Source organism: Rhinatrema bivittatum, chromosome 5 (genome assembly GCF_901001135.1).
Source record: "Rhinatrema bivittatum chromosome 5, aRhiBiv1.1, whole genome shotgun sequence".
Classification (NCBI taxonomy): Eukaryota; Metazoa; Chordata; class Amphibia; order Gymnophiona; family Rhinatrematidae; genus Rhinatrema; species Rhinatrema bivittatum.
In genome coordinates, this window is record NC_042619.1 from 346,147,428 (window position 1) to 346,163,988 (window position 16,561).

Below are 16,561 nucleotides of genomic sequence, written 5' to 3' on the forward strand. Positions count from 1 at the left end.
TTTGGATGCGATGTGCCGATGTAAGAAGACCTGTATAAAGAGAGGGCTTATTCATTGGAAGAAGTGTTTAACATTATAGCATTGATGTATCAAAGAAACATTGGGAGCGCAAAACTAGTAGAATAATGGAAAATGAAGAAGCTGCCAAGCCCTGGGGCATTCCTATTCCCACAGACAAGATCAAGGCATGAAAACCAGATAATATGGTGAAGGAGAAGAAGAACACATGTACACCATTGCTGATAGAGTTGTCAGTACCTAGTGACTATTCTGTGGATCATATGGAGAAAGCAAAGATCTTTAAGGCATAAGAAATGATATCAGAGACCAAGAAAATGTGGCAAAAGATAGAGAAATAGCCACAATCATATTGGGTGCCACCGGTCTGATTAAGAAATATTTTCAAGTGCATCTTGCTATGTTGCCTGTTAAGATTACACCCTAGGAACTCTAGAGGAAGGCTCTGTTTGGCAAATATTAAAAAAGGGCATGGCTTACGAATGAGGTTCATTCCTGTCAAGATACACGCAAAACTAACACAATTGGAAGTAAAAAAAAATTACGTCTCATCAGCATGTAAAAGAGTAAAATTAGTTTTATTTAATGGAAGATTACAACTTACCGTAGATATTTCTTACAATTTCTGTTTTCGAAAGACGACTTATTTATATACTTGCAGTTTTTCTCGGGGTACTCAGGGGAAAATATGCATCAGAGTAATGCTTGTATCAAATTATATCAGCATCCAAGACAAATGACTTACATGTTCAAGGGATATGAAGCAGATAGGTTGCAGAATTCAGCAACAGGAATTCTTTAGATATTTATCGAAAAATTACATAGTAACAAAGTAATGACGGCAGAAAAGGTCCAGATGGCCCATCCAGTCTGCCCAGCAAGCTTCTTATTGTAGGATCTGCTACTCTGTACAGGATACCCCCCATGTTTCTCTCAGAGGTAGTAACTGCGGCTCCATGCAGTTATCCCAAGCCTTATAATTGATTGTAATTACTACTCTTAACACCAAGCAACTGTCACACCCATAAATTACTGCTAGCAACATTTTTACTAGGTGAGGAGTCTTCTTGATAATTCAGACGCTGCTTGAAGCTCTTTGCTTTGGGATTTGGCTGTTGAAGCCATCCTGTGTTTTTCCCTTATGCCTGTATGTCAGACCGTAAAGGTTAGGGCCCATGTTGGATGTTGTCTGTATCAGGTTCCCTTTCCTGCCCCCACCCTGCAGTCAAAGCAGGCAGCAATGTTGCAGTTGCGTCAAAAGCATCAAGGCTACTGAATGCGGGTAGTAATCCCCATGCCTTCTGAATAAAGGTAGTAACTGCCGTTCTGTGCATGTTACCCAATGCACCCTCTTCTTCATTTCCATCTTCTAACCTTCAGGGATTCAGTGTTTATCCCATGCCCTTTTGACTTCATTGACTGTTTTCTTCTTCACTACTTCCTCCAGAAGAGCATTCCAAGCATCCACCACCCTCTCTGTGAAGAAATATCTCCTGACATTCTGAGTCACCCCGCCTGGAGTTTCATTTCATGAGCCCTAGTTCTACTGTTTCCTTTCCAATAGAAAAGGTTCGAAGTTTGTGCATCATTAAAGGTTTGACTCATATCTCCCCTGCACCTCATCTTTTCCAGAGTATACAAAATCAGATCCTTCAGCCTCTCCTCATATGTCTTCCAATACAGACCCTACACCATTTTGGTTGCCCATCTCTGGATAGCCTCTGTCCTGTCTCTATCCTTTTTGAGATTTCAGTCTCCAGAACTGAACACGGTACTCCAGGTGAAATCTCAGAAAGGACCTCTACAAAAGGGCATTATCACTTTTTTGTTGCTGGTTATTCCTCTCTATTCAGCCCAGCATTATTCTGGCTTTAGCTATCACCTTGCCACATTGCTTCTCAGTCTTCAGATCACAGATACTTTTACCTCAAGGTCCTTCTCTGTTGGTCCGTGCACATCAATCTTTAATCCCCCATCATATACAGCTCTTTTGGATTACCACATCCCAGAAGCATGACTTTGCACTTCTTGGCATTGAATCCCAGCTGCCAAATCTTCGAACACTCTTCAAGCTTTCTTAAATCACTTTTATTCTCTCTACTCCTTCAAGCATGTTCACTCTGTTGCAGATCTTAGTATCACCTGCATATAGACAAACTTTACCTTCTATTCCTTCTGCAATATCACTCACAAAGATACTAAACAGAACCAGTCCCAAAACCAATTCCCTTGGCACTCCACTTAACACTGTTCTCTCATCATCAGAGTAGGTTCCACTTACCATTACATGCCGTCTCCTATCAGTCAACCAGTTTGTAATCCATCCCACCACCTTGGCGCTCACTTCTAAGCTTCTCATTTTATTCACAAGCCTATGTGTGACCACATCAAAAGCTTTGCTGAAATCCAAGTAGATCACGTCAAGCCTTTTATTTGATCCAATTCTCTAGTCACCCAATCAAAATGATCAATAAAGTTTGGTCTAACAGGACCTTCCTCTGGTGAATCCATGCTGCCTCAGATCCAGCAAGCCACCTGATTGTAGATAGTTCATTATCCTTTGCTTCAGCAGAGTCACCATTAATTTTCCCACCACCAAGGTGAGTCTAACTGACCTGTAGATTCCAGTCTTCTGTCTGCTACCACCCTTGAAGAAGGACTACAATTGCACTTCTCCAATCTCGTGGCACCACTCCCATTTCCAGGGATCTATTGAACAGATCTTTCAGTGGACCCCAAGTTATCATTCACAAAAACAACATTATTTAACACAATTTCTGTTTTATAAAGAGGAACAATTATTGCTACTCACATACATGCAATGTCTATAGGGATCTTCAGGGAACAATATGCATTAGAAAGTAAAGGCATTACTTTCTCTTTTTCTTCAGAAACATAGAATTGAAGACAGAAAAGGACCAAATGATCCATCCAGTCTGCCCAGCAAGTTTATGGTATCTACTGTACCATGAAAGTTACCCCCATGCTTATCAGTTTCCCAGACCATAAAAGTTGAGGTCCTCATTGGTTACTGTCTGAATACAATTCCCTTTTTCCCCTTGCTGTTGAAGCAAAGAGAAATGAAGTTGCATCAAAGTTTATTGCTTAGGAGTTGTAACCGCTGCTCCAGCAAGTTGCCCCATGCACTCTTCTTCATTTCCATCCTCTAGCATTTAGGGATCCACAGTGTTTAACCTACACCCCTTTGAATTCTTTCACTGTTTTCGTCTTGATCACTGTTGCCAAGTGGCCCCACCACTGTTACCTCTCTTACCAAATCCTGCGTTCCACTAAGATTAAATCTAAAATAGCTCCCTCTCTTGTTGGTTCCTAAACCAATTGCTCCATGAAGCAGTCATTTATTACATCCAGGAACTTTATGTCTCTAGCAAGTCCTGATGTTACATTTACCCAGTCAATATTGGCATAATTGAAATCTCCCATTATTACTGCACTGCCAAACTGGTTATCTTCCCTGATTTCTCTTAACATTTCATCATCTGTCTGACCATTTTGTCCAGGTGGATGGTAGTATACTCCTATCACTATACTCTTACCCAACACACATGGGATTTCTACCCATATAGATTCTACTGAGCATTTAGTTTCTTGAGTGATCTTTATCCTGTTGGACTCTATATCCTCCCGGACATAAAGTGCCACACCCCCACCAAGTTGATCCTCCCTATCATTGCAATATAATTTGTACCCTGATATAGCACTGTCCCATTGGTTATCCTCCTTCCACCAAGTCTCTGTGATGCCAATTATGTCAATCTCATCATTTGCTGCTATACACTCTAATTCTCCCATCTTACTTCTTAGACTTCTGGCATTGGCATACAGACATTTCAAAGTGTGTTCTTTGTTTGTATTAACAACCTGCTTTTCAGTTGCTGGGATAATTTGGAAATCATTAGCTTTGGTGATTTTTTACATATAGGCACATGGACTTTGTTTGCTTTTATTGGAACCTCTCTGTTGGGATGCTCTAACTCTCCTATTTCATTAGTATCCTTCAAGGATACATTTCTCCGAACCATGCACTGCTGAGTGACTGTCTGCTTTCCCCCTTGTTCTAGTTTAAAAGCTGCTCTATCTCCTTTTTGAAAGTTAGTGCCAGCAGCTTGGTTCCACCCATCCTTTTGGAAAAGTCTCCCTCTTCCCCAAACGTTTCCCCAGTTCCTTACAAAACTGAATCCCTCTTACCTGCATCATCGTCTCATCCACGCATTGAGACTCCGGAGCTCTGCCTGCCTCTGGGGACCTGCACGTGGAACAGGAAGCATTTCAGAGAATGCCACCCTGGAGGTTCTGGATTTCAGCTTCCTAACTAAAATCCTGAATTTGGCTTCCAGAACGTCTCTCCCCCATTTTCCTATGTCGTTGGTGCCCACATATACCATGACAGCCGGCTCCTCCTCAGCACTATCTAGGTGATGCGTGAGGACTACCATCTTTGCACCAGGCAGGCAAGTTACCAGGCGGTCCTCACGTCCACCAGCCATCCTATCTACATTTCAAATAATTGAATCACCAACTATGATGGCCGGCCTAACCCTTCCCTCCTGGGCAGTAGCCCTGGAAGACTTGTCCTCAGTGCAAGAGGACAATACATCACCTGGAGAGCAGGTCCTTGCTACAGGATCACTTCCTGCTACACCAGGGTGATGTTCTCCTACTGGGAGCCCTTTCTGATCCAAGGCAGCACTGGGGCCGTCAGACTGGATTTGGGACTTGGCTACTATGTCCCTGTGCCCAATGTACCTCTCTGTCTCCCTCAGCTCCTCTGCTAACTCTAGCCTCCAGAGATCGGACTCGTTCCCTGAGAGCCAGGAACTCTTTGCACAGAGTGCACACATACAATCTCTCTCTAAAGCGTTTCCATTACCGGACTCTACAATAATAGTAGGAGACCAACTTACATATAGATAGAACACCAAGAATTACAGCATGTGAAATCTTTTTAGATACAATGGAAGCAATGGGATGTTAACAATTTGTAACCAACCACACTCATAAAGCAGGGCGTATCCTAGATCCAATATTTGCCAACTACAATAATTGTTTAATATATTGTCCTGGTCTGATCAACTAATAAAAGCGAAAATAACCCTCTCAACACAAAGCAAATAAATTTAAATAATCAAATTCACCTTCAGAAAAAAGATAAAACCGTAAATTCTTGAAAAATAAGCTAATTGAGTTCAATAAAACTAATGCCTCCTCAGCTTTTAATTCCTGGGATCATTTATATATATATATAGAAAAGCGCCGGTCCAAGTACAGATCCCTGAGGCACTCCACTGTTTACCCTTTTCCACTGAGAAAATTGACCATTTAATCCTACTCTGTTTCCTGTCCTTTTATTATGAGTTTTTGCCTCTATGGCCAACTTCAATTCAAATTCTCTCTTCGCCTGTCTTATCAAAGTTTTACACTTAACTTGACAATGCTTATATTTTATCCTATTTTCTCCACATGGATCCTTCTTCCAATTTCTGAAGGATTTTTTTTTTTTGGCTAAAATAGCCTCTTTCACCTCACCTTTTAACCATGATGATAATCGTTTCTTAATGTGTGGAATACATAGGGACTGCGCCTCTAGGATTGTATTTTTAAACAATGTCCATGCCTCTTGAACACTTTTAACCTTTGCAGCTGCACCTTTCAGTCTTTTTCTAACTACTTTCCTCATTTTATCAAAGTTTCCCTTTTGAAAGTTTAGTGTTAGAGCTGCAGATTTACTTATTGTCCCCCTTCCAGTTATGGTTACTAGCAGAACTAGGAATCAACTTCTTATTTGCAGATGACAGTTCTACATTCCTATCGCCAAATCAATTGAAAATATAGCATAGACACTCACAATGTACATGAAGGCAATAAATCAAGAACCATCTCAGCTTAAACTTACACTAAACACAAACAAATTGAAATTGTATGGGTAAGGAGAAAGCCCTCTATAGTTAAACCTGGGTAATTTTCACATTACACCCTCTGAACAAGTACGGGACCAAGGAATACAGATCAATGAGAACATCAAAACGAAAAAGCACATTAATTAAACGAGAATACTCCAAGCTTCAAATATTACATCTGCTGAAATCTTTACTATCATTCCAGGATTTCTGCGCTGTTTTACAAACAGTAATATTCTCAAACATAGATTACTGCAACTCTCTAGTACTAGGCCTACTTTCAGGACTATTAAAACCATAACAGTTACTACAAAATACCTCAGCAAGACTTTTATTAGGGACAAGGAAATTTGACCACATCACTCCCTAGCTGATAGCTCTACCCTGGCTGCCAGTACAATCAAGAATCCACTATAAACTTCTAAACCTAATTTTTAACATAATCAATGGCAGAAACCCCAGCATATTAGGCGTGACTCGCCAACCGTACACACCACAGCGAACACGAAGATCGCAAAACAAAGAACTATTAACTGAGCCTACAACGTGGAGTACACATCTAATGCAAATAAGAGACCGAATGTTTTCCATAGCAGGTCCCATGTTGTGGAATTCTCTGCCAGAGTCATTACGTCTGATAACAGAAAGAAAGAGCTGAAAACATGAGCTGAAAACATGGCTCTTCAAAAATGCATATAATCTAGCAAACAATATGCAGACAATTACAATATTAAAAACACAGATATCGTTAGATGACTAAGTGACAATTACTGAGAGACGTAAAATGTATTAAGACAACTCTCTAATATGTGAAGGTTACTGAAAAGGAACTTATGAATCATCTTTTGGAACGACGGTACGTAAAATGCCCAAATAAATAAATAAATAAATAATTGTCTCCCTATTCTTTCTGCCCTTTTAAGTATATTGACAGAAAGTGACCAGCCTTGTTATTTCAAGAGCACATTTTCTGCAAAAAAAAAATGGAATTGCTGGCTCTGCTACTAAGTAAAGTATGTTGATATATCAGTTTTTCAAGCTCTAACATCATAAATCTGTTTTACTGCTACTCTCCAACTGAGCTATCTGAGCCTGAAAGCACCCAACTCCTTGTTATACTGTTTAACACACTTTGCTGTATACCCACTTTTAAAAACTCTGAGCATAGCCTTTAAAGCATTCCATTTTATCACATAAGGGAGAGGGCAAATAATCAATCATTGCACTTTTAACCTCTTCCATGAAAGCTTCACCTAGAAGAGAATTATTAAATCTTCACGTGGGAGAAACATGTTTGTCCTGGAGCCCGGATAAAGACGAAGATACTCACATAATCAGACACCAAATACTACCCATATCAGCATTAAGAAGAGATGGTAGAAGAGAGCTATAAATCAAAAAGTAATCTAGAGTAAGATTGATATACATTAGAACATAATGTAAAATCTTTAGAAGTGGGGTGGCATTATAACATTATAGGGCTGGCCAAGGACATCATACCCCAAGGTTCATTCATAAACTTGGAAAGAGAGAGCCTGGAACAAGGTTGACTGTCCAAACGCCGGTTAAAAATCACCCCAAAATGACAAGGGTTTCCCTAAAGGACAAAATTAGTTCACACAAGTCTTGAAAAAATTCCAGAGAATCAGAGGCAGGCGCATACCTATTACTTTAGGAAAGACAGTTGACAATTTCCTACGTTAGCTAAAATCACTGCAGGAGAGTGGGGCTCGATCTTTCTCAAATTTAAAAGGTAAAATTTCCTGTTCTAAAGAGTACTGTGTTCCCGATACGGAAGGCACAATCCACATCTGCTAGGAGATGGAGAGATACTGAATGGCCGAGGTCACTGCAGGGGTATATTTAGGGTGACGTCAGCTTTGAAACCTGACTCAGTCTCCATCTGCTACCAGGGGAGCACATAACCCATTGGTCCTGAGTCCATCTGGCTACATGCTAGGAAATTAACTTTTTAGCTGTCCACTGCCTTGGTTGGGTATTGTCATAAGAACATAAGGACCTGCCATACTGGGTCAGACCAAGGGTCCATCAAGCCCAGCATCCTGTTTCCAACAGTGGCCAATCCAGGCCATAAGAACCTGGCAAGTACCCAAAAACTAAGTCTATTCCATGTAACCATTGCTAATGGCAGTGGCTATTCTCTAAGTGAACTTAATAGCAGGTAATGGACTTCTCCTCCAAGAACTTATCCAATCCTTTTTTAAACACAGCTATACTAACTGCACGAACCACATCCTCTGGCAACAAATTCCAGAGTTTAATTGTGCGTTGAGTAAAAAAGAACTTTCTCCGATTAGTTTTAAATGTGCCCCATGCTAACTTCATGGAGTGTCCCCTAGTCCTTCTACTATCCGAAAGAGTAAATAACCGATTCACATCTACCCGTTCTAGACCTCTCATGATTTTAAACACCTCTATCATATCCCCCCTCAGTCGTCTCTTCTCCAAGCTGAAAAGTCCTAACCTCTTTAGTCTTTCCTCATTTTGTAATTATGGTTTATAATAACTTATGGATTCTCAGCCCTTGTTTTCAACTAATCAAGAAGGAAGTGTACAGCATTATTAGTACTCAAGTGCAGTAAATTTTAGCAGTTTAAGCTCCCCATTGCTGGAACTCACATTCAGATCCAACCCTGGCCATCCAGCCAATGACCTCTTTCGAATAGATATATCTGGAAAGATGTATGGTTTGTTTTTGGTTTGCATTTCTTATACAGCTTTCAACAGAGCCTTCAGCAAAGTTAGTGTAGACAGGAAAGTACGTATGCAGTAACCTTTACTAAGAGTATTTTCACAAATTCTCTCTCCTTCTTCAGTCGTCTGGCTTCTATGCTTGCATGGGCAAGACAGCAGGGCACATAAATTACTATTGCAAGCTTACAGACTATCACGATGAAGTAAAGATTTCTAAATTACCAATTAGTAACGAATCGGCATAAGCATTAGACGGAATAAGTTTAAGAAACATGAGGCCATTGGATAAATAATCACTAGGGAGACCGTTTCAGGGACTCACCATTCAATGCTGGAGATTCAGGATCTTCAGACACGATGCGCTTTTCAGAGGAAAACCGCAAACTTGCCGTGACGACGTTTCTATCCGGGAAGAAAGGGGACGGATTTGGAAGAGCAGTTGCTGAGCATATGTGAAGATAAAGCAGAAATGCAAAGGTTTTATGTGCTCGGGGGGGGGTTTCCCCCCCTTACTTTAGGGTAAAATGCATCTTTAAGAAGTCTTCCTGCTTGAGAAGAGACCGAGCATTGCTTCCAGGCGCTGCAGGTCCGGCATTTATTAACTTTTCATTTAGAGAGCGGTAACCCTGCTACAATAAAAGAAAATAAAGCAAACCTATTAGATGTGGCGAGGGCAGTCATTCCCAGCGGAGCAGCAGCAGCAGCCGCTGGTGTTGCACTAAGAGACGTCCGAGAGGAAATGCGGCTCGGGCGGTGCTGCAGGAATAAGCGTCCCCCCCCCCCCCCGCGGCGGCGCTGCTGCTCACCGCAGGTCCTTAGGAGTGGGAGGGCCACGGTGCAAGCGCAGGCAGCTAGGAGCGTCCGCTGGCAGGGCTGATCCTCGGGGCTTTATCGGCATCCACAGCCATGGCCGGCGGAGGGAGGGAGGGAGAGCGGCGGCGGCGGCGGCGGCGGGGCTGAGAAAAGGCGTAAGAACGGCTGCAGCTGGCGGAGGGCTCGCGGCAGTCGCGAGGCAGCAGCGCGCGCTTCACCCCCTCAGCCCAGCCCGCTCCCAGCCCCTGCGGGCAGCCCGCCGAGAGACTGAGCAGGAAAGGACAGGAGGCAGCTCCCTAGCTAGGGTTGCCAATTTTGCAAGTATAAATGACAGCACACGGGTAATTTGGCAGCTATTGTTCATACATAATTAATTATACCATATATACCTGTTTCTAACAATATTTATTCTTTTATTTACAAACATATAATTAAAAAACATTTATAATTTATATTCACTCATACCACATTCATGCTACAACAACAACACAGTACAATAATACTTATTGCACATATCCCTATAATCTTAAAATACAATCAGGCCGATTCAGTCAAGTCCGCGGGAGAGCGGCGCGCACACAGGCCACTCGCCTGTGCGCGCTGCGATGCAGTGTTTAAATTAGGTCCGGCGGTAGAAACAGGCAAAAGGAGGCGCTAGGGACACTAGCGGGTTTGACAGCCGACGCTCAATTTTGCCGGCGTCGGTTCTCGAGCCCGCTGACAGCTACGGGCTCGGAAACCGGACACCGGCAAAATTGGGCATCCGGTTTTCGACCCGACAGCTGCTGGCCGACTTCAAAATTTTTTTTTATTTTTTAATGTTTTTACTTTTTTTACCCTTCGGGACCTCTGACTTAATATCGCCATGATATTAAGTCAGAGGGTGCACAGAAAAGCAGCTTTTACTGCTTTTCTGTGCACTTTCCCGGTGCCGGAAGAAATTAGGTAGGCGCTAATTTCTGAAAGTAAAATGTGCGGCTTGGCTGCACATTTTACTTACTGAATCGCGCGAGCATACCTAATAGTGCCCTCAACATGCATTTGCATGTTGAGGGCACTATTAGGTTCGGCGGGTTGGACACGTGTTTTCCGCCCCTTACTGAATAAGGGGTAAGGGAAAACGCGCGTCCAATGACAGGTTAACAGTGCCATCCGTCGGAGCGCACTGTACTGTATCGGCCTGTTAGTTCGTTACATTTTTATTTTCTACATACCCAAAACTCTGTTATGTCAAAATCTTCCCTATCTGATTTCTCTGCATATACCCTGTTATACAAAGTTCCCACCAAAAATTTGGTGGGAAGTTTGTATAACAGGGTATATGCAGAGAAATCAGATAGGGAAGATTTTGACATAACAGAGTTGTGGGAATGTAGTAAATAAAAATGTAACGAACATTGTATTTTAAGATTATAGGGATATGTGCAATAAGTATTATTGTATTGTATTGTTGTAGGATGAATGTGGTATGAGTGAATATAAATTATAAATGTTTTTTAATTATATGTTTGTAATAAAAGAATAAATATTGTTGAAAATAGAAACAGGTATATATTGTATAATCAATTTTTCCACAGACCATGACTGGACCCTTGAGGGCAGGGGGAAATGGTGTTTATTCCCGCTCCCCTCTTTTGCATAAATTTGCATATTATAGATCATGTGAATTGGAACTCCTATATTAGGCCTATTATAACAATATGTTGGGTATAGGCTTGGCCCTCAGAAACAGTAAAGTTAGTAAACTTCCCATACCAAAATAGGACTAATTGCCAGCACTCAATTATCCATGAAAATGCAACAATGCAAATATTATACCAATCCCTAAAACATCAATTCACCTAATGAGAAAAAAGAGCAAGCCAAGATGCTGTACATTCCTACACATAAGCTACATGCTAGCAGAATATCTTCCCTCAGTCACACAGGCAAAACACAGACAAACTCTCGCCAAATATAGAATAAAGAGACCATAAAGTTTAAATAGAAACATGCAAACAAAAACTAAACTGAGAACCCCAAAAAACCAGACTCTCCATGAAGTGCAATAATAGAAAAACAGAAACATCACCACTTCCCATAAAATATCAAATAATAAAATCAAGAAACATAAAACATGAATCATAATAAGTAAACTAGTTCTTATAAAAATAATTTATATTTCAAAACAGCTGATGAATAGATCATTCAATAATTAAAAACTTATTTAAACAAAAAATGTTTATTCAATTTCCCAAACAGCAATAAAACATTTCAAATCAGCAGACCTATTAAATAACACCTATAAATAAAACTAATAAAGATTTTAAAACCTTCTGCTCTCCATACCTGGGAACTAGGGGTGGCTCAAGGTAATGTGCCACCTGAGGCGGGGACCACATGCCGGTCCCCCAAATTTAAAAAAATAACACCCCCCCCCCCCAAGACTCACGAAAACCCCTGATGGTCCAGAGGGGGCCTGGGAGCGGCAGATCGCTCCCGGGCCGTCAGCTGCCATTAACCAAAATGGCGCAGGTGGTCGTTCTAGCTCCTATCACATGGTAGGGGCTAAAGGCCACCAGTGCCATTTTGGTTAGCGGTAGATCGCTTCCAGGCTCCCCGCTGGGCCACCAGGCGAGCAGCCAGCTCGTCTTTCAAGCGGGTATCCAGGCCTCTGCAGAAGAGAATCTTGAGACATCAGGGGTCCCAGCGGAGTTCCGCTGCAAGAGTCTTGAATTCTATGGCAAATTCAGCCAATGATCTGTTGCCTTGCTTCAAGTCCACTAAAGCAAACCCGGCGATAGACATGCAAGCAGGGTCATCAAAAACGGATTTAAACAAGTCCATAAATCCTTCTATGTCCTGCAATATAGGGTCCTTGTGTTCCCACAAGGTAGATGCCCACGACAAGGCTCTCCCATCCAAGTATGACAGGATGTAGGTGGTCTTAGAGAGGCCCGTGGGAAATAATAAAGGCTGTAAAGTGAACTGCATGCTGCACTGGTTCAAAAAGCCCCGCGCCTTCTGGAGTTCTCCGGAGAAGTGAATAGGCGCAGCCAGTGGAACAGCAGTCTTTAAAGTTACCTCCTGTAACTGACCCTCTTGTGTAGAAGCTGTGCCTTATATCTTCTGTGTGTGAAGCTGATGAAATGCTGCAGTAAGTTTCTCCAAGGTTTCTTGCTGTTCTGAGATGCGTTGAGCCAGGCCCAGTATAGCCTGCAAAGCGGAGAGGTGTGCCGGGTCCATAAGGTTACTGACATCTCATACCTTAAGCTGGATTCCCAGGAGTTCCAGTGGATCCGGCTTCTCCAATTTAAAGCTGGATCCACTGGAGTTAGCAATCTGTTATGATCCAACTCCTCAAGAAGGGAGGAGTTAGCAATCTGTTATGAGCGAGCTCCTCTGGAGGGAGGAGCTAGCTATCTGTTATGAATATGCTCCTTCAGAGGGGAGGAGTTAGCAATCTGATAGGTGCGAGCTCCTCTGGAGGGAGGAGCTAGCACTCTGTTGTAGATCTGATGCCGGATGGGTGGAGACATCAGATAGGAGATAGCAATCTGTTATGGATCTGCTAGGGAGTTAGTATTCTTGTATGACTATACTCCTATGAAGGAGAGGAGCTAGCAGTCTTGATAGGAAAGCTCTGTGTAGAGCTAGGCGTAGCAATCTGTTGTATACTAGCTCCAGAAGGAGGTAGAGCTAGCAAGCTGTAATGAATCTGTTGCTGAAGACTCCTAGTAGGACAGGAGTAGCCATCTGTTACCAGCGGAGTGCTTGGAGAGGACACTCAGCTGTAGAGGAATGTAGATAGGTGAATCCTTGGGCCGATGGCAGATGACAGCGCCCCCAGGAGGATATCCTGAGAGGGACTACCGGTTAGGCTTGAGTATGGAGACAGACACAGAATTATTTTATTAGACAGGTAGTAGAACCACCAGAGGTGGCAGTAGTGAGTTGCTACGCCCAGCAGGGCTGAAGTCCCTCAGGTACTGGAACCACAATCCCAGGGTAGCTGAACTGTAGAGAAACTATAGTTAGTGAGTAGACAGATATACTGTGTTCATAGCCAGAACTGGATGACAAATCTCACATAAGGTCTTTAGAAAGCTCAGTAGCTTGAAAGGGTTAGGCCCTTGAGGAGCGAGTACCTGGTTCCAGGGAAAGCTCTGAGAGAGCGAAGGTAACTCACAAATGCCTGTATCTGCGATAGCTTCCAGGCAGTAGAGAATCTTCAGAGTGATCAGGGACATGGGCCCTCGAGGAGCGAGTACCGGTTCCTATCGGCAATCTGAAATAGAGAAAAGAGAGCGAGGCCCCCGAGGAGCGGGTACCCCTGGTAAGTTGAGGAGGCAGAGTAGCATAGGTAATGAAATCCTTTCCTTCTAACTCGATCCGTTAGTAATTTCTGAGACTTTTATATTGGAAGTGGATGACGTCAGTTCAGGGCAATGCCCCCGAGGTTTGCGCCCTTGCTGGTACATCATTCAGAGCACGCGCGCACCCTACGTCATCAGTAACATAGCGGATCCACAGCGTCGAGCCGCTCCGGTGATGCCGGAGGAAGACGGCAAAAAGACGCCGCGGCAGCAACCCGTCCATCAGGCCCGGAGGGAGTCGCCACAGTGGTAAGGAGGGCGGAGTGAGGGCGTCGAGCAACGACGGATGCAACAGAGACAATTCAAGATAGCCTTTAACTTATCTGGGTCCATCCTGAGTCTGGTCTAAGACGTAATGTTTCAGAGGAAGGGCAGCTCCTGCTGCTCAAAAATATATTTCTTTAGTTTCGCGAAGAGATGGTATTCCCGGATGGTTGAAGGACTTGCTTAACATGTTGTCAGTGCTGCTTCAGGGTCTTAGAGAAGACAAGAAGGTCGTTAAGATACATTACTACATAGGAATGGAGGAAATCCCAAAAAATGTTGTTCACCATGAGCTGGAAGACAACAGGTGCATTGCATAGGGCAAAGGCATGACAAGATACTCATAGTGCCCATCTCTGGTGTTGAATGCGGTCTTCCACTCATCACCCTCTCGAATCCGGATGAGATTGTACACACCTCGGAGATCAAGCTTAGTGAAGATCTGAGAACCTCTAAGGCAGTCAAAAAGCTCACCAATGAATTCTGGTCACATCTCAAAAAGATATAGCAGAATTAGAAAAGGTATAGAGAATGGTGACCAAAATGATAAAGGGGAAGGAACAATTCCCCTATGAAGGAAGGCTAAAGATGTTAGGACTCTTCAGCTTGGAGAAGAGATGACTGAGGGGAGATATGATAGGTCTATAAAATAATGAATGGAACGGAGCAAGTAAACGTTAATCAGTTGTTTACTTTTTCAAAAAGTTCAAAGACCAGGAAACACATAATGAAGTTACTATGTAATACAATTCAGACTAATAAACAATCTCAATTTTAAAAAACTATGTTTTTGAATGCATACGTGATGGGATGTATAAATCCCACGCATAAAATAGTCAGGAAAGTATTAACATCCTGTTTTTTGCCAAAGATTAAAGTTTTCAGCAGAGAAAAAATAGCAAAGCTGCAGCCTTAATTAGTAAGTTCAGGAGTGCCCACTTAAAGAACTATTTAAGCAGCAAGCTGCTTCCCCTTGGATTTGTGTAGGTGGAAAACAGGGCTGCTTATCGATCAGCAGTAATTGCACTATTTGCAGCAGGGCAATTACTGTTGGCAAAATGGCTGATACGGTTCTCTTTTGAAATTCTGCTATTTATTTGGAAGGAGGAAACCTGGAGATCTATGCATACTTTTAGACAAATTCTTGGTGCCTCGGGAGAGGTTAAAACTTACTGTGTCTGTGAGTAAACAGATACCATGGAAAAATAAGAGGTTTTTTTTACCTATATTTATGGTGCCACATTTTCAGGCCGATACAATTAAAGCCACATGGAAAATAGGCACTCGGCGTTGAGCGCCCAGATTCCTAACGCGCGCCCAGCCACCTCTCCTGGGCGTGCGATAAAATATTTCAATTATAGGTCACACTAAAAAGGAGGCGCTGGGGTCAAATGTGCGCCCCTAGCACCTCCTGGGCAGTGGGTGCCCAGGAGAGGCGGCTGTCAGCTGGCTAGGAAAACAAATGCTCAATTTTACATGCGTCCGTTTTCCTAACCTGTGCGTGCACTGCCACGATATTGAGTCGGAGGATATTAGAAAGCCAGGAAGGACTAATTATATATTAATATCGCCACAATATTAAGTTGGAGGATGTACAGAAGAGCAGTATTTTCTGTACATAGTTTTGGGCTGCTCAGAAATTATTGTCTGCTCTGGGCTGGCACTAATTTCTGAGCGTAAGAAGGTGCGGGTCAGGCGCACTTTTTTGGGGGGGGCGGGGGATCTGGGGAGAATAGCTAATAGCCTCATCAACATGCATTTGTATCCGATGATCACTGTTAGTTTTTCTGGGGTTGGACGCACGTTTTGGACGCACTAATCCCCTTACGGTATAAGGGATTGTGGACGCACACCCAAAACCCGTGTCCAGCCGCGGGTTAAACAGGGCGCCCAGCTGAGCGCACTGTATTGTATTAGTCTGTTTCTTTGCTGATCACCTGTTGAGACTCAAAACTTCCACAATGTCCTTTTCCTTCCAGTAAAGTTCATGAGGAAAATATAAGAAAATGGTTCCCAAATGACTCCTTAGCAATAAAATCTATGAATCGGAGAAACATGACACCTGAAAAAGACCATACTGCCTATCTAGCCTGCCCATCTACACAAACCGCTCAGTTCTACAGTCCCTGCCACTCCCTTAGAGCTCCCCTGTGTTCATTCCACTCTTTCTTGATTTCAGATGCTGTCCTTGTCTCTACCACCTACACTGGGAGGCTGCTCCAGGCATCCACCTCCCTTTCTGGAAAGATATGCTTCCCTCGATTACTCTTCAATGTACCCCTCATTCCATGAACCCCTCGTTCCAGTCTCATTTCTGTTAAAAGAGACCTACCCACTATGCACTTCTAACAATGAGGAATTTAAATGCTTCTATCATATTTCCTCTAGTGTATATATATATCTAGAGGTTTACGTCTGTCCCCATATGCTTTACAATTAAGATCACTAATCATTTTAGTAGATACCCTCTGGACCAGC

The 16,561-nt window shown here is 42.8% G+C and overlaps 1 protein-coding gene across 6 annotated transcripts in view; it reads right to left on the bottom strand.

Moving 5' to 3' along the window:
• Nucleotides 1-9,667, bottom strand: part of TMTC4 (transmembrane O-mannosyltransferase targeting cadherins 4) — a 93,860-nt gene extending 84,193 nt beyond the window's left edge. For 2 of the 6 annotated variants that reach the window (XM_029604510.1, XM_029604508.1), the window contains exons 1-2: nucleotides 9,307-9,664; nucleotides 8,974-9,053 (exon numbers count right to left, since the gene is read on the bottom strand). The gene's annotated coding sequence lies outside the window, so the exon portion shown is untranslated. Of the gene's footprint in view, nucleotides 1-8,973 lie in introns of all 6 variants that reach the window. The other 4 variants (XM_029604509.1, XM_029604505.1, XM_029604506.1 and 1 more) reach the window with 4 other exon arrangements.
• Nucleotides 9,668-16,561: the final 6,894 nt, after the last annotated feature.